Raw genomic sequence first — 19,358 nt, forward strand, 5'->3', positions numbered from 1 at the left:
GATATTTGCAGTATCCGCCGTATATACAGTCGTATCTGTGTTAATATAACCCAGTTGTAGCTGAGACGCATTGTCTTTAATCTCCTTTCTAATAAGTTAAATTTTCTTATTAAAGAACTTCATAAAGTCATCTGCCGAATGGGTGGGGCTACTGGAAGGAGTCCCTTGTTGGGTTAGCGATGCTACTGTACTAAACAAAAATTTTGGATCGTTTTTATTAAGGCGGATGAGATTTGAGTAATAATTAGTTTTAGCTAAGTTAAGCATGCGTTTATAAGTTATTAAACTATCACTCCATGCTTGATGGTGCACTTCAAGTTTAGTCGTGTGCCATTTGCGTTCCAGCTTTCTACATAATAATTTCTGAGCTCTAGTTTCTTCAGTAAACCATGGCGTACGCCTTTTTGGAGCCTTTTTTAACTTCAGCGGTGCTATACTATCAATGGTTTCGCGCAGGGCATTGTTAAAGTTGTTAGTGAGGTTATCAATAGAGCCCACATACTTTGGGAATGGTGCCATTACCGAGGGCAGTAGGCCAGCAAGAGTCGTCGTTGTGGCAGCATTAATGTTACGGCTGCTATAGCAGTTATTATTATTATTAGCTTGCCGAACATGAGTCTGAACTTTGAATTTTATAAGGTAATGATCGGACATTAATTTAGTATACGGGAGTATCATAACTTTGGAAACGGTGATACCTCTGACAAGTACTAGGTCTATCGTATTACCGCTGCGATGCGTCGGTTCATTTATTATTTGTGTAAGACCACAGCTATCAATTATAGTCTGGAGCGCCACGCACGGTGGGTCCAATGGGGTATTCATATGGATATTAAAGCCCCCCATTATAATTATAATATCGGCGTGCGTCACTAGATCAGCAACAAATTCTGAGAATTCACTGAATAAGTCCGAATAGGGCCCTGGGGGGCGGTAGATAACAGCCAGGCACAGAGGCAGCAGTGTGGCAGACTTCATAGAAAGCACCTCAAACGATTTATATTTATTGTTTAAGCTAGGAGTAAAGTTAAAGTTTTCGTTGTATATTAGTGCGACCCCCCCTCCCCTTTTAAGGGGATGGGCAATATGCGCATTCGTATAGTTAGGAGGAGATGCCTCATTTATCGCAAAAAAGTCGTCTGGTTTAAGCCAGGTTTCGCTAAGACCGATGACGTTAAGGTTGTTGTCTCTAATGACCTCATTAACTAATAACGTTTTGGGAGACAAAGATCTGATGTTTAGAAAGCCCATATTATAGGTAGTGGGCTGTTTTAAGGAGTTGTTGATAAGATTATCCGTAGTAGCAATATTAATAATGTTGTGTTTATTATGCGCAGTGCACTTAAAATAATTACGACCATATCTAGGAATTGATATGACGGGAATTTTCAGATTGTCTACTTGGTGCTTTTAAATCACTTGATTTAAAAGAGGTGATGCTGCGTTTTGTGATTGTAGTACTGTTTGCATTCAACTTTTAATGAGCAAGTTCACATTTTATGGTCATAGGTTTAAAATAAAGTCAAACAATTAAAAAAAAGCTGTAAATCCTGGGGAAACAACAGGTCAATACTGTGGTATTTTTTCCTAATAAGTATTAAACAGCTAACATTGTGCATGTATGACTTAAGACTATTACAATGTGTGTATTGTGTGCAGACAAACAGCAGAAGGGCTCTAGATTGTGCTCTGACTTTCCATACTCTGCTTCTATACACAAATACAATGGTCTTCTCTTCACTAACAATTCAATATTGTAGGTCTGTTACAGCTGAAATGACAACGTGAATCTGAAAGAATTCATATTCACGTTTTGAAGATGCTTGGAGTAGACACATTGCGGAAATATGATGGGATCAACCCAGAGTAACCATAGCATTGAAGGCTCTGTCCCCAAAAGCCTACAGTTAGTTAGTTATGCAGACCAGACCTCTGTGTTGGATGCAGAGTCTTGGAAGAGATATAGGTATGGAATATGCCCTCGAGAGACTGGTGGCCTGGGGAAAGGACAGATTTAAAGGTGAGGAACATTATTTTTGGACACAGGGCTTGGAAGCTTTATATTGTACCTTTTGTCCAGTCTACTTTTCAGTGCTAATTGTGGAGGCCCCCATTCAACTCATCATCATCATCATATCATTCAGTACGTGTCCATGCACTAAAATTAGTTTTATTTCTAAAATAGTTAGCACCAAAATAAACATCTTACAACCCAACAAAATACCTTAATCCGATCTTGTTTGGTTTTTGAAAGGTCGATATAACACACTTGGATTGAAAACCTGATCTTACGCGCGGGTTTGTGCCACCGGAGGGGACTCTTCGTATTTCGCATGCCTGAACGGTCATTTCCTTCGGATTTAAAACTCCTATCAATTTACAGAGCCTTATGAATGAACTCCGAAACATTCAAAAGTTTTTTTTCCATGTTCAGGTTATCCACGGGGTCTTAAAAGTCTCAAAGTACCAGTAGAGTGAAAAACAAGTTGACTATATATGCTTAATTGGTTCATTGTATCAATTAAACCATATCCAATCGTATTTACTATCCGCAAAGTATGTAAAAACACTGTTTAAACATCACAGAAATTCAGTCAGCCATTTTGAATATTCAGAATACCTTCGGCTATTTCCGTAGATTGATGTCACTGGAATAACACTTCTGCACTCTGACCATATCAGATCAGTCATACTGGAAATATGCAAAAAATTAGACAGAAATCTGCTGACTATCATTCACCATCCTTATATAAGACATGAACACAAATGTTCTTTTTTTATGCCTTCTAAGTCGTAAATAAATAAATACTTAAAAAGCCTGCTAACAATGTAATCAAGTGGGGCTCTCTATGTCGCCCACAAAACCTTCTCAATCAGTGTTACCCAAACTTTTTGTAGCTGCGGACCGGTCAACGCTTGATCATTTGTCCCGCAGTGGGGGCGGGAGGGAGATTTTTTTTTTGTCGTGAAAAAGGGAGGTTTTTGTCATGGAGTTTTTTTTGGGTTTGTGCACGAATTGTAAGTGTATCTTGTGTTTTTTATGTTGATTTAATAAAAAAAATTAAACATTTTTTTTTTTTTTAATTCTTCTGTGGCCCGGCGGTACCAATCGGTACCACTGCTCTAAATAACCATCCAGAAACCCCCAACAATACTCTTTATACATATCGTGACCTGATTATTAACCAAATAATCCAACCACTATTCATAATGCAAAAAAGGGCCATCAGACTGATACATAACACAGGACCCCGAGAACACACTAATGGATTATTTATAAAAACATTTGATTTAAAACTACCAGATCTCATCCAACTCAAGACTGCCCAAATGATTTATAAAGCAAGTAAAGATTCACTTCCAACAAGGTTACAGAGAAGATTTTTACAGAGAGAAGGGAATTATAATTTAAGAGGAGAACTACTTTTTAAGATCCAATATTGTAGAACAACGCAGAAACGAATGAGTATAACAATAGCAGGGGTTAAAATATGGAACTGTTTAAAGGATGAAATAAAACACAGCACCAACATAAACCAGTTTAAAAAGCTTTTTAAATCATTTATCATTAGTAAATATAAGAAAGAAGAGCAAACATTGTTTTAGAAAGACAACAATATATAATATGTACATAATTACAATTTATGATTGCATAATTATACATATAGGTTGTATTAAAATATATATATTAACACTTTATATGGAATTTAAATAAATTGTATATATATATATATATATATATATATATATGTGTACAAATGTATATGTTTGATTTAAATGTTAAACTGTGTATATGAGACGTGTGCTACATATATGTTGCTTATATATTGTTTAAAAAAAAAGTAATATAAGTGAAGCATGTTTTAGATTTTATATATTTTGAACCTTGTTCTTGTTGTGATGGGGTAGGTTTATATAAGCGTTGCTTCAATCTACACCCTTTCGGCTCAATCATTGCTCAAATGAGTGTTTTTTTTATCTTTTCTTTTTTTGTTGTTGTTCTTTGTTTTATGTGAAGATTGCTGAAATAAAATACATTGATTGATTGATAATAGCAATGTTGTTATTATAAGCGCTAACGTAGACAAACTATTTTTAAGCGGCGCAATGACACGGACCGCTCAGTAGACCTCTGCAGCTTTTACTGTGTGCCAGCAGCGATGTCCTACTGCTCCCGCATCATCTCGGCTGGTCAAAGTTTTTCTGGATTATAAATCATGCCCCTCATCTGGATGATAGGAAGAATTACCTATGAACCTGGAAGTTGTTCATCTGTGATATTCAATTTATACCTGAAGATGGAGAGAAACACACCAAAGATGGAGACAAAAACACACAACTGTTAACCCTTCGTGTGGATCAAGATTAATTCTTCATCTAAACGGGATGATATGGACATCCTCTTAGTTGTCATAGCAGTGAGAGCAGACATCGTACAGGAAGCTATTGTTTTGTTATGTTTGTAGTTTGTATTTTTTGTTTAGCCCTTAGCAATACTGCTACATGATGCTTAGGGTTTCACGAAAGCTGGATTTGTTTAACAGAGCTTTTAAAACTTGTATTTAATCCTTGTTATGTTAAGGATTTACAATAAAAGGTTGTGGATCATAATTTCCCCCAAAGTAATCGTTGGCTCTCACAAAGTCTGCATGATTTGCATTGTTATTGGTGGAGAAAGGACCTGTGGTTCCTACTTCTACGTCACACGATAATTTGACTCGCTTCTTCTTTATCTCTCAAAATGGCTCGGGAATCTTCGTGAGATTGATACTATTTTGATCATATCTATTTACTGGCAAACTTTGTAAGTCTTTTGGTGTTATAAATCAGATATATGGCACATGCTCTGCTGCGACAGCACTGACCGTACCCTGTGTCTAGTGTCTTATGTATGTTTTATATGCGTGCTTTACGTGTAACTGTCACATTGTATGTAGGCAAAAGTCAGACGGATAAGCTATGACAAGTAACAAGGTGATCGCCGCCTTTCTCACAATCTTATCGCTGATTTGTGATAGCCTAGCACTACAGCCTGACACCAACGAATCAAGACTGATCTTGATTTGCCCGTTCCGTTTGCCCATTAGACTGAGGGTGATTACCCGAAGTCAGACTCACAGTGGCTCCAATGGCCCGACAGAAAGCCTTCCAAATCCCCGAAGTAAACTGAGGCCCTCTAACTGAGAACACATCTGAAGGAATTCCATGGTGGACCATGAGGTTGGCTGTTTCCATGGACGTGGGGAGTTTGGGTAGAGCCACAAAATGCACTGATTTGGAAAATCTGTCCACTATAGTGAGGATAACAGAATTTCTCTGAGAAGGAAAGCGGGAGACTAGTGACAAAGTCCAGTGAAATATAAGACCAGGGGCTGCTTGGGACTGGCAAGGGATGGAGTAGGCCAGCAGGTGGTCGATTTGGAGGGTTTTTCACGGGCACACACACAGTACAGGCAGACACCAAGGCACGGGTATCAGCATCCATGTTAGGCCATCAAAAGTGTCTCTTGAGGAGAGTCATGGTGCGGTCAACTCCTGGGTGGCAGGCCAACAGGGAAGTGTGTGCCCACAGAAGAATCTGTGAACGTACAGTGTCAGGCACAAAGAGGCGGTTATCAGGACCATTACCCACGTCTGGTTGGTCTTTCTGAGCCCTTTGGACCACCGACTCAATCTCCCAAATCACTGCGGCCACCACACAAGACGCCAGAAGGATAGGTTTAGGACTTGTTGGACCCTCTGAAGTGAACTGACGTGACAGGGCATCCGGCTTGACGTTGCGGGATCCTGGACGGTAGGTCTGTGTGAAGCGGAATCGACCAAAAACCAAAGCCCACCGGGCCTGACGGGAATTGAAGCGCTTCGCAGACTGAATTTTAGGTCAGATTTTTATGGTCTGTCCATATGATGAAGGGGTGTTCTGCTCCCTCAAGTCAGAAGAACGCACAAGGATGGAGCTCCTGGTCCTTAGCAGAACACTGGGATAGTACAGCCCCCTCTCCAGACTCTGAGGCATCAGCTTCCACAATGAACTGGCGTGAGCGGTCAGGGTGAATCAGGACAGGAGTTGTAGTAAAACGTCTCTTACTGTAAGCTCTTTGAAAGCCGTGTCAGCTTCTGCCGTCCAAGTGAATGAGATAGACGGAGATTTGAGTCTTGTGAGGGGTGCCACCACTTGACTGTAGTTCCGGATGAACCGGCGATAAAAGTTTGCAAAACCAAGAAAGCTCTGGAGATATTGAACTGAGGTTGGTTGAGGTCAATCCACCACAGCTCGCACCTTTTCGGGGTCTGCGTTTACCTGACCACTTTCGATGATGAACCCGAGAAACCTTGTGGACTGAACATTTTTCTGCTTTGGTGTAGGGCTTGTTCTCAAGAAGGTGCTGTAGCCCTTGTCTGCCATGAGCCAAATGTTCCTCCAGGTTACGGGAGAAAATCAAGATATCATCCAGGTACACAAAGACAGAGCGGTTAATCAGGTCTCGGAGGACATTGTTCGTCAGAGCTTGAAAAACTGCTGGGGCATTAGTCAAGCCAAAGGGCATAACAAAGTATTCAAAATGACCAACGGGAGTCTTAAAGGCTGTTTTCAATTTGTCACCAACTCGGATTCGAATCAAATGGTAGGCATTGCGGAGGTCTAACTTTGAAAACACAGTCGTTCATTGTAGGGGTTCAAAGGCCGATGCCAGCAAAGGCAATGGGTATTTGTTTTGAATGGTGATATTATTCAACCCTCAAATATCTAAACAGGGAAGTAGCGTGCCATTTTTCTTACCCACGAAGAAAAAACCTGCACCGAGTGGGGAAGATAAGGGTTGAATAATCCCTTCAGCCAATGAGTCATGGATGTACTTTTCCATTGCCTCTCTCTCAGGGCGGGCCAGGTTGTATAAGCGACTGGAAGGCAAGGGAGCTCCTGAAAGCAGGTAAATGGCACAGTCATAAGGGCGGTGCGGAGGGAGGGACAGGGCATGTTGCTTGCTGGAGGCCTCTTCTATGTCATGGTAACAGAGGGAACCTTGGACAGATCTGGGGGCTCTGTGACAACTGGAGAGACTGTGTCCTCAGCAGGGGAGCGGGCAGACCGCAGGCAGGTGGAGAGACAGTAGGAGCTCCACCTCACCACTTCAGCTGCAGCCCAGTCAATGTGAGGATTGTGAAGTCTTAACCAGGGCTGACCAGGAGCATGAGGAGAAGAGCTTATGTGGAATTGGATTTGTTCAAGATGATTACCGGAGACGAGGAGGTGCACAGGTTCGCAGGTTCGGATCGGTGAGTGACACAGGAAAGGAGTCGGCCAATAAGGGAATTGGCTTGCAAGGGTGAGGGAAGTGGCTTGGAGGTAATGCCCACTTGGGAAGCGACCTCAGCGTCCAAGAAGTTCTCATCCGCCCCCGAGTCCACCAGAGCAAGGAGAGACAAGGACTGGGATTGCGAACGGAGAGTAGCAGAAAACTGTATTCGGCATAGGGACTTAAGAGAGGAGACAGCTTGGCTAAATCAACCCCCACTGTTACTGGTGAGCCCGCTCTTTTGGGCGCAAAGAACAGGTGGAAAGGAAATGGCCAGGTTGACCACAATAGAGACACACCCCTGCCCTCCTTCTGTGGAGGCGCTTTTCAGGTGTAAGGTGAGCCCTGCCCACATTCATGGGCTCCTCAACAGGGGAACTGGAGGTTGAGGCTGTGCGTATTGGCAAGTTAGGCTCGGCTGGCTTGGGTTTAAAGCTGGGGGGTTCCAAAGACCTGCAAGGAACGGGGTCAGCTTGCCACTGGGCCATCTGGTCAAAAAATGTTGATAGCTACTGTAATAGCTTTGTCTAGGGACAACTGCTCATTCCTCAGAGCAATCTCCCTTCCAATGACCAGACTAAGCCCATTCTGGAAAGCAGTGAGAAGGGCCTGGTCATTCCAGCCAGATTCCATAGCTAGGGAAGGGAATTCACAGGCAAATTCTCTTACTGAGCTTCTCCCTTGACGAAGTAGCAACAACTGCTGACCTGCTTGCTGCCCTCGTATGGGGTGGTCGTAGACCCGCTTCAGTTCTGCAGATAGTGCAGCAAAGGACTAGACTGCAGGGGATCCTTGCTCACGAAGGGCATTGAAATAACTCAAAGGGGGCCTCTCTAGCAGGTTGGCTACATAAGCGATCTTGGCTGCCTCACGGCCAAAGCGAGAGGGCTGAGCGTCAAAAGCAAGTTGGATCTGAGTTAAAAATTCACAACAGGTGCTAGAATTGCCTGAGTATCTATCATGCGGGGGGATGTGTTGCTCTGCAGCAGTGACAGCAGGTGGTTCGGGTTGTGGTTGAGCTTGTTGATTGATGAGAGTAGTGAGCTGGGTGAAAATGCGTGACATCTGGTGAATAAGTTTCTGTAGTAGTTGGTCATGAGTTTTCAAACGCTGTCCTTGATTGGCTAGGGCCTCCCTCACACGGTCAAAATCTGCTGCGTCCATTGAAAGGACCAGATCGTTCTGTCACAGTCTAGTAAAACTGGTGGACCCAAATGCAGAAAAGACAAGCTGAATTAAAGTTCAAGGTTATTATTAATAAAACCAGAGGGAAGGACGGAAGCTCGTAGTCCTCTACCCCGCCCACATCAACCTCCTCATGCTCTCTCAGGGAGAGCATGTCCTGAATTCCAAGATGCTGTTTTGAGGCATGTTAAAAAAATAATGCACTTTGTGACTTCAATAATAAATATGGCAGTGCCATGTTGGCATTTTTTTCCATAACCTGAGTTGATTTATTTTGGAAAACCTTGTTACATTGTTTAATGCATCCAGCGGGGCATCACAACAAAATCAGGCATAATAATGTGTTTATTCCACGACTGTATATATCGATATCGGTTGATATTGGAATCGGTAATTAAGAGTTGGACAATATTGGAATATCGGATATCGGCAAAAAAGCCATTATCGGACATTTCTAAAAATGATCAACAATCATTATAACTGTCCGTCTTAATGATTATACACTCACATGATCCACCATCGATGCTTCTAATAAAAACATATTGATAAATGAACAATTTATACAAGCACCTCTTTTAAAGCCCATGTGTGTGTGTCCTACATGCGGCAGTTTTAGTGTTCAAACTGGGTCACACCAAAATCCAGCTGCGGTTCTGCAACACCGGCTTCCCCAGAGCTTGTGCCGATATACACACAGTGACACACCACATCAGAGCACATGCTTCTTAAAAGGGAAAATACCGACTCTGCCTGTATGACTGTGTGTGAGAACATATGAGTGATGGCGAGAAAGAGCAACTTGGGATAAATTGTCATGGCAACCTTCTCAGCAGCCCGCCCACAAGCTTGTATGTCAGTGAGCATTACACTGTGAGAGAAGGGGAGGGGTTTGGGGAGGGCGCAGATGCAGAGTGAGGCAGTATGTGATTGGTCACACCCCCTTGTCTTTGTTGGCGTAAAGGATTGTGGGTAGCCCTCCAGTGAATGCTCATTTGTGTGTGTGTGTGTGTGTGTGTGTGTGTGTGTGTGTGTGTGTGTGTGTGTGTGTGTGTGTGTGTGTGTGTGTGTGTGTGTGTGTGTGTGTGTGTGTGTGGGAAAAGAGGGGAGGGGACGAGCAAAGCAAGTGTGTGTGTGTGTGAGAACAGTGAAGGACGTAACAAGTCTGTGTGTGTGTGTGTGTGTGTGTGTGTGTGTGTGTGTGTGTGTGTGTGTGTGTGTGTGTGTGTGTGTGTGTGTGTGTGTGTGTGTGTGTGCGCGTGTTTGCTCGGGGCGGGTGAGGAGCAGAGAGTGAGTGAGTGAGTGAGTGTGTGTGTGTGAGTGTGTGTCAGAAAGCAGCATGATCCAGTGTGTGTATGTGAAAGAACTGTGCTACCATCAGAAGCCACATTAAGAAAAAACAATCGTGAATTCAAATTTTGGTGTAGGAGGTGGACCAGAAATACCAAGGTATGGATCTGCCTATGTGTTGCACTCTTTCATTGTTAGTTAGCATGTTAGCATGTTAGCAGCTGCTACTTAGCATGGCAGCTATACAGAGCGAGCAAGACGGAGGCATGAAAATACGAGTAACAGGAGGACGGGTGAGCACATAAAATAGATGCACAATATGTGTTGCTGCAAAGGCTAGAGACATTGCAAGATAGATCATGATATAAATGAATGGTAAGAGAAGGAGGGAGAGCATGACAAAAGGAGGGGGTGTGGTTTAGTTGTGTGGACAAAGGAGGCCGGCTGATTGTTTACTACCACTGCAGTGAGGGAGACATTGATGATCAATGCTTCCTACCTTTCTCATTCCTTATTAGTTCCACTTTCCCACACATACAGTACGCCTTCCTTTTTACTCTTCACCTTTTATACCAATACATATTTTATTTGTGTTTCATGTTCTGGGGTTATTTTTTTCATGAAGCCTTTCTCCTCCTCTCTTGTCTTTTTTTTTTTTGGAGGGGGGTAGCCCTGTAGTAAAAATGGAGAGCGCAAAGGGTGCAAGCTAACAGCTGCTCTACCAAAATGGCTCTGTCTTCTCTGGCATCTCGGTGATTTTAGCGGCATGACTGGATGAGACTGTTGGTATAAATCTAGGAAAATACTAAATTGACCCAATTGTATTTGGTTACTGCGCTGTTTTTGTAGCTTTCGCATGTCCATTGGAGCTAGAAATCTGTAATGTAACTCAGAAATAGTTCTTCTTATTGTCCAGTTTCAGACCCTAGTGTTTGACGGATCGTTGAGAATCCTCAGCAGAAAACATCCAATATGAAAACGCTTTCCCAGCTACATGGGAGGTCGTATAACAAGTTGTTTCAATGCGACTTATACACAAAATGAAAATAGCTAAGCACCTTGTGCAACAGTTACCAACTTGGTAGGGCTGACTTCAAATAGTAGAACATTTGACAATTCGATTAGGAGGAGTCTGATTCAACTATCAGCCTTGCAGTCAAATTGTCTGATAATAAACACCTTTCTGTATTCCGTGGAAGGAAGGTGAGTTTTGTATCTGCTGACGCTAACTGCGTACAGCAGGTGTGTTGGGAGGATATATCAAGTTTATCCATCATGTTTTCTTCAAATATCGAGTAAATACATTACAATTGTGTGCAGAAAACTAGTTTTGAGAGAGTAAGAGATCATTCATATCTGCTTAAAATAGAGCGATCGATGCTTCCAGCCGTTGCTTCTTGGTGTGACGTTACGTAATCAGCTGGTGTGTTTTAGATAGATGGATAGATAGTACTTTATTGATTCTTTCAGGAAAATTAAAATTCCAGCAGCAGTGTACAGAGTTGAGATCAATTTAAAAAAAGTAAATAATGGGGGATTTAAATGGAAACAAAATAGAGAAATATTACAATAAGAATAAAAAATAAAAAGCTACAATAGGAATAAAAATATAACAGTAAAATAAGAATATAACAAGAGAAAGTAGGCAGTAGTGACCATGTTATGAAAACGTATTGCACTGTTATTGTTTTGCATCCCCTGTCATCCTTGTACCCCCGGCCCCCAGCCCCAGAGAGGAGTTGTACAGTCTAATGGCATGTGGAACAAAGGAGTTTTTGAGTCTATTAGTCCTGCACTTGGGATGAAGCAGTCCAGCACTGAACAGGCTCCTCTGGCTACTGATAACGCTATGCAGAGGGTGACTAGCATCATCCAGTATGCTCACTAGTTTGTCAACAGTCCTCTTCTCTGCCACCGCCACTAGTGAGTCCACTTACATTCCGATTGTAGAACCGGCCCGCCTGATCAGTTTCTTAAGTCTGGAGCTGTCCTTCTTAGATGTACTGCCCCCCCAGCACACTACCATGTAGAACAGAACACTGGCAACCACAGACTGGTAGTACATCCACAAGAGTTTTCTACAAATGTTGAAGGAGTGCAGTAGCAGTAGTGGTAGTGTTAGTAGCTCATATCTATTTGTATACAAAATATATTTGTCCGCACACAATAATAAGCAATGATAATTTACGAATAGTGTTCGGAGGAAGTTTGTAAATGGGGAACGTGATCAAGGCTCACACAAGAAGATTGCCGTGCCATTGTACGCCCCGTCCCGGAGGTGTAGCACATCTATTGCCAAAGTATGTGTGCAATGTTTCACATTGCGTCGCCATGTTAAAAATATTTTTCAGAGTTCAACGTGCAAAGGATCTCGGGATATGAAAGGACGCTAAGTGTACACAGAGGCAACCTTTCTGTTAATTGGAGAAAAGGACGCATTTGTCAGCCAGATTCGAAGGACACTTACAACTTTTTTGAATTTGGACAGCCTTTGTGCACCGCGATAAAGTCAGCGGCCCATAAATTCGCACTGCAAATGATGCAGCCGCTGAATTGAGACACATCAATTGACTACATTGCGGACTACAATGGTGGACTCTTACAAAGCACTTTAGGTAAATGGGTAATCAGCAACAGATCACAGGACAAAGCAAATTCCAAACGGCTTGTTTAGAGGAAGTGTGAAGAAGATAGGCAAGATTATTTTATAAACATCTCCGCCCTGCCTCCACGGTTTGATTTCAACATTTCGGGAGTACGCAGGTCACATTCCAGTACAATGGAGCAGAGTCGAAAACTGCATGAGTTTGCAGTGATCACTTGTCAAAAATTCTTTTGTGGTTTTTAGTAAATAAATGATTACAAAATCTCTGAAAAAAAAACTATATCCTCTTTGGGAGAAGGGGATTGGAAAAAACATACACATAGAAGTTAGCGGGACGTCTTTAAACAGAGTAAATGAACACAAGTTCTTGGGGGTTAAGATAGACGCTCTACTGACTTGGAAACCACATGTGAAAGCAGTACAGTCTAAATTGGCTAAAGGGTGTCTCCATTTTGTGGAAAATGCAGAAATTACTAAATCCAAATTCACTTAAAACGATTTACTAAGCTCTTTTATTCCCGCATTTACAGTATTGCGCTGAAGTTTGAGGGCACACCTACAGGGACACTATTGAACCGCTATTTAAGCTCCAGAAAAAAACAATTAGAATTATACATTATGCCCCATATAGAGCACATACCAATGATCTGTTCATAATGAGTAATTTTCTTAAACTACTGTACCTGATATAATCCAATACAGTAGCCTTCAAGTTATGTTTATGGCCTCAAAAAGAGTTTTACCTGTAAATATACGGTCTGTTTTCACTCAGAGATGGTCCACATGAACTCAGGGGTGTCCTGAAATCCAAACATAACATTGTGAATTCATCATTCAAGACTCAAACGTTATCTATAGCCGGGGTGAAACTGTGGGACAATATGAGCGGAAAAATGTAGCCTAAGAGTGTTCAACCTTGCAGTAAAAAATGTGTTGTTGGAAAACTAGCAAAACATGACTAGTTGTTTGGACTATCTCGACTGTGGGACACAGGTGCAAAAGAACTGACGATGGAATAACAGACATAAGAAACCAGACAAGGCTTCAGAAGAAGAAAGATACCCAGATAAGATGGAGCTACTCTCATGGTCGCTTAATGCTATTGACAAAGTGTTTTCCAGCATATGTTATTCTTGTTCTGAAATTGTAATGTATCCATCAAATCTGCTGTTGAAACTTGGACTTTATAACCAACATATATAACCAACATAAGTTGATTGTAAATTAGGGGCGGGACATGGAAAAGTATTCTTGTTTTTTTTCCTGTATCCCTTTTCGGTGGGTGCCGTTGCATGTCTGTCAAATTTCAAAGAGTGTTGAAGTGTTGCTATACCTGTCTGCCTGAATAAATAAATAAATACATTCATTCATTCATCCATTCAGGCAAGGTACATAACATGTACGCAAATGGGCCACAGTGTACACATAATTTCCGATCCTTCAACAATCGCTATTTTTCAGGAAGCAAAGTACATATATATCTTCATATATTACACAAAGCCTAATATTTGCACATTGACTAGTGATGCACCGAAAATACGGTTGCCAAAAAAGTGTATGATCACCAAAAAGAGACTCTAATAACACCAGAAAAAGATGTGAGTTTGGATGCCAGTCATTTATTATGAACAAGAAATAATTAAAAAGATTGGAGAAGTCTTAAGAAACTACAAAAATTCTCAAAGTACATTGTACAGTACATGAAGCTGCAGCAATAGAAAAATAGAGCAAAACGATACAAAATAAGAAAACATATGTTAACACGACTTAATAACAGATTGGTTTTTAAATGAACAGTATGTAAGCCTTTTTAAAGAAAATATATAGGCATCATTGCGGGCTATGCAAATTATATGATTATGTCATTGACCACGCCCCACCGCCACAGTTATGATGGCAATCTAGGGGAAACCCTGGAGGTGGGGTGGGGGCAGTATCAAATAGGGGTAGCATGAGTTCAGATTATTGTTGCTCGTCAAATTGACGTGGACTAACCCCTGATGATATCATTCATATTTCCCGTCTTAGATAAAAACATAGCTTGAAGGCATGCTTTTCAACAAAGTGTATTCACAGACAACAGACAAGTCATGCACAGAAATCACACAGAACAGCAGATATATTAACACGTTTGAAATCTGGGCTTCACGGTGGCAGAGGGGTTAGTGCGTCTGCCTCACAATACGAAGGTCCTGCAGTTCTGGGTTCAAATCCAGGCTTGGGATCTTTCTGTGTGTAGTTTGCTTGTTCTCCCCGTGAATGCGTGGGTTCCCTCCGGGTACTCCGGCTTCCTCCCACCTCCAAAGACATGCACCTGGGGATAAGTTGATTGGCAACACTAAATTGGCCCTAGTGTGTGAATGTGAGTGTGAGTGTGAGTGTTGTCTGTCTATCTGTGTTGGCCCTGCGATGTGGTGGCGACTTGTCCAGGGTGTACCTCGCCTTCCGCCCAATTGTAGCTGAGATAGGCACCAGCACCCCCCGCGACCCCAGAAGGGAATAAGCGGTAGGAAATGGATGGATGGATTTCAATCTGCTTTAACATTAACTTAAACACCTAACTGTAAATTTTAACGACCAACTTCCACCAACCGCACTGCGATGTGGAGCCCTAAAAGCAAATATGCAAGGCTTCTCTTTTTACGGGATGGCGGCGCAAAGGCACAGGAATTTTGAATTGATAAGGGTAGCGCACTACCAGGGACAGCTCCAGGATTTTTTTCTCTCCCAGGGCTAAGGGAGGCTTTGTTGATTCGTGGGAGGGCTATGAAAATAATTGATTTTCATGTCATTTAGTTCACATTTTTTCAATAAAACCCGTTATGATACACAGCACAAGCTTGTTCCATATAAAAATATAATTTAATTTAATTTGACCAAAGAATATTTAACAAAATATGGATGATGTCAAACATGTTTCACGTACACATGTGACAGATACAGCAATGGACAGAGCTCATACACCTGCTAATAACCAGACAATACTTCCAAAATGTGTCTTTACAGTACACGTCACACTCACTATGCTCTCACATAACTATACTAGCAACTTGTTAAATCAATTTGAATGTGTTTTTGTAAAACACACTTAGATAAATATCCTGTAGAATGATATACTTGTAGCCAGTTAATTTATTATAATAATAAATAAATAATTTTTTTATTATAATGTTTTTGTTCCATTTAGGGGTGGGACAAAAGAGTTAATTTCGTGCCCCAATTGGGTGGCTAAAAGATGCGGCTGACGTCACCAATGGGACGTCACAAATGTAAAAAAATTCCAAAACGCTCCTTCAGAGGAAGTATGAAGGAAGGAACAATTGTTTTATAAATGTCTCTGCAATGCCTCAATGGTTTAATTAAAAAATTTCGGGACTTATCCAGAACCCAAATACACAACAGCAGGTACCAATAAGTAAGAAAAAAATTGTTTTGCCCTCCTACCCTAACCCTGGTGTATTGCCGTACCTATGCAGGACAGGAAGTACAACACAAACACACTGGTTGATATTTTTTTTAGAATAACATACACTGTGTCTTGCTGTTTATGTTGGTGAACTTTATGATGATGCTATTCCTAATAGACATTGAAATGCATGTATAAATGTTGTTGACATCCCCAACCACCTCCTATGAATGCAGAACGTTTGTCACCTGTTGCACTGTTGAAGCAGCAGCATCTTGTCCTCCTCTGTTAACAGCTGCTCTGCCAGTAAGCACGCATGTTATCTGAAGGCCCGTCAATATCACATTGTTCATGTGGACACTCTTGCACTTCCTGAATCCGACAGTAAGATTTAATATGATCCTTTTCATAATTTTTCTTCTTTAAAACATTCACTTTCGCTTCTGGTCCAACCTTGTTTCCTTCCAATCCATCCATTTATTGATGAAGTATCGGAGTATTATTGCAACATTTTGCAGTATAATTTCCCCAAATCCTTTGTGATTACAAGCTTTTCATGTCCTCATGCTGTCTTATCATGCCTAGCAAACATTTTGTTCAACATCATCCTTGTTTCATGATTACTGCCTGATTCCCAACCCTCTTCCACATCCTCCTGTTCTGCATTTATTGCGGAAGAAACCTTTTTTTCCGCTTATATAGTTTGGGTTTAAAGGCTTTGAAGCTCAAAGGTTAGCTTTGTCTTACTGGCAATTGTTACTGTCCCTGACTTGTTTTTATTTTTAAAGTACTTTTTTACCACCAGACTGTGTTTAAGCGCAACACTCAAATCACAATTTTTATTTCTTCCAATTCTCAATTGATTCAAATATGTGCAAGAATCAATTTTTAAATGTCAAGGTTATCTGCTTTTACTCATCGCGCATATTAGTCATATGGGTTTTAAAAATGTTTTATTGATATTGTTGTACTAACTTATATATTTTGTAAATTGTTTTGAATCAAGAATTGTAATGATTAGAGAATCGATTTGGAAAAAAATCATCACCGCAAGAATCAGAATGAAATTAAATTGTGAGTTGTAAAATTCCCATTCGTAGTGAAGATGGTGTTGGTGATATTCCGTTTTAACCAAGTACCACTTCACAAGAAACGTGGCTCTAAAAGTACCACCATAACGACCAACAATAAAATACAGTAGAGTAGTAGGCCTAAGTAATCACTAAAACCAAGGCAGATGTTTTATTTAACAAGTATATTTAAATATTTTTGGCCTCTGTAACATTATACACAATTTGAACAGTAAAACTGTTTGAATATAGGTAAATAAAATTAAGAAAATAAGTATGTTTTATTTATTTCGGAAAATTCCAAGCCAGATTTAATGTGAGATTTTTTCAATAGTTTCTCTTTGCTACTCTCACACAGTTGCAACTGGTGAAGAGCATGTGCAATTGTTGTTGCACGTACTGTCTTTCCTGTACAGCAGTGGGTTCAAAGGTAAGGCCCGCGGCCTGAACAGGTTTTAACCGGCCTGCGAAATGAGTTTGCTATAGAAATAAGCTGTTATTTTGGAATGAAAGGAACTGCTGTTCTTAATGTGTCCGCTGGATGTCGCAATAGCAGAGGCAAGACTTCCGTGTTTAGACGCTGCGTACTTACGCTGCTTACTAGTGATAGTAATGATACAAAATGTGGATTGTTATGTTCATGCCTTGATTGTCAAAGTTTTTGGTAATTTAACATGTGACACTTCAAGAAAAAATGCTTTTGATAATCTGTACGTTTTGTGTTGTACTTATGACTGCATGGGGACACATTATCTGGGTGCACATACATATACTGAAATAATATACGTTCATCCCCTTCTAATAGATTGGTCATATCTAGTTTAGCCTACTCGGATGAGAGGCGAAACCTCTTTTAAGACAAACCAAACAGTCCAGTTGCGATCGTTTGAATATCCTGAGATCACAATGACCTAGATGAATGAAAAAATTCATGGACATTATGATTTGTACATTTTCAGAATGTGCTTAGTCTATTTTTAAACAAAGAAAACAATCTGAAGTTGTCTTTAATTTTAAATTATTATGCCATTATTTTACCTGTCCGGCCCACTTGGGAATAGATTTTCCACCATGTAGCCCTTTAGCTAAAATGAGTTTGACACTGACTCGGCATGCACCACGCAAAGTCCATATATATAACACCATCTGTGTTTCTTAGTTGTTCTAACTGATTTATGCGCCAGGATGCCAGAAAAAACAAAACAAAAATTAAGGGAAGAGCACTTTTGCGCATTCCCAACGATCCCAAAAGACAACACAAGTGGATTACAGTCATAAAACATGCTAGAGGCGTGCAAAAAAACTGAGCACTGCTGTGATACGCGTGAGGAATGTTCCTACTTGATGCCATAGTGTTTGAAGGCATCACAAGGCTTGGTTTTGCCTGAGTGATCTAAAAATATGAAATAACAATATGAAAAATATAATTAAAGGGTATGCCGCAGAGCTTATCGATTATCATATTACATGTATCACATATTTAGTTTATTGTCACACTCCTAGTATGGAATATAAAGTTTTCTGCACTGTACTATTGCTTGTATTCAGTCACATGACTTGTTCCCGGAAATGAATAAAGTGGTGATGGCTGTTGTGCAGCAAACAGCAAGCAAACTCTCTGAGTACGCAATTGGCCTAGATCCTCCTGCAATAAGTAGATACGAGCAAATAATCCAACTGAGCAATGTAATAGATTCCTATACTTTATCAAAAAAAGATTTGTTGAGTGATATCAAGGATTATTTGTTGGTGGAGTTCCCAGACATATTGAACTATCTTGTGCTCTGAAGTCATTCTACACAACTAAACAGAAGAAAACTGGGAAAAGCATCTACAAATTCTGTGTGTGTGGCTTGGTCAAGGAAATTGTTATCATGACCAAATTGTTATCATGACTTCATGGTTTTTGCTAGGGTAAGGTTGCATTTTATGAATCACCTTTGCATCTTGCGACGATGCGTCCATGTAAACAAACTATGACGACTAGCACTCGAAAGCTGATGCCTGTGACTGCATATCAATTCAATCACTGACTCATCACCATTTTTTAAATTTTTGTCTTCTTGTGTATAAAATAAACAAGATGGAAGACGTAAAAGTACCTTTTCTGAAAAAGTATTATGATTTCTGTTTCTATTTTTTAATAATACTTCAGTTGGAAGTACTAAATGAGTAAAGTATATCAAATATATGTCAAACAAACCTTTAAAACTCTGTGATAACTGCAAACTACCAACTTTTTTGAAGCTGCTCAATAAGATTGAGTAAAATATTCGAGAGGCATTTTTTTGTCGTCTTTTGTAACATCTTGCACTGTTTCGCCCTTGTTGATTACCTCTCGAGGAACTCTGAAGACATGTTCATCCTTTTTGTAATTTGTATGGTTAATACAGCTGAAAACAATGCTGGCATAGGGCATTTTTCTTCGAGAAAGGCTAAATGGTGCATTGTAACCATTGAGAATAGATACTTACTTGACCACCACACATATTTAATTAGCTGGACAA

General features: G+C 40.6%; 1 protein-coding gene across 3 annotated transcripts in view; it reads left to right on the forward strand.

The window, feature by feature from the left end:
• The window catches only part of LOC133553431 (storkhead-box protein 2-like), a 71,614-nt gene that overhangs the window by 27,058 nt on the left and 25,198 nt on the right, over positions 1-19,358 (forward strand). The window contains exon 1 of one of the 3 annotated variants that reach the window (XM_061901632.1): positions 9,464-9,929. The exons of the other annotated variants lie outside the window; for them this stretch is intronic. The gene's annotated coding sequence lies outside the window, so the exon portion shown is untranslated. Of the gene's footprint in view, positions 1-9,463; positions 9,930-19,358 lie in introns of those variants that run through there. 3 annotated transcript variants of the gene reach the window in all.

This window comes from Nerophis ophidion, linkage group LG05 (assembly GCF_033978795.1).
Source record: "Nerophis ophidion isolate RoL-2023_Sa linkage group LG05, RoL_Noph_v1.0, whole genome shotgun sequence".
Taxonomy (NCBI): domain Eukaryota; kingdom Metazoa; phylum Chordata; class Actinopteri; order Syngnathiformes; family Syngnathidae; genus Nerophis; species Nerophis ophidion.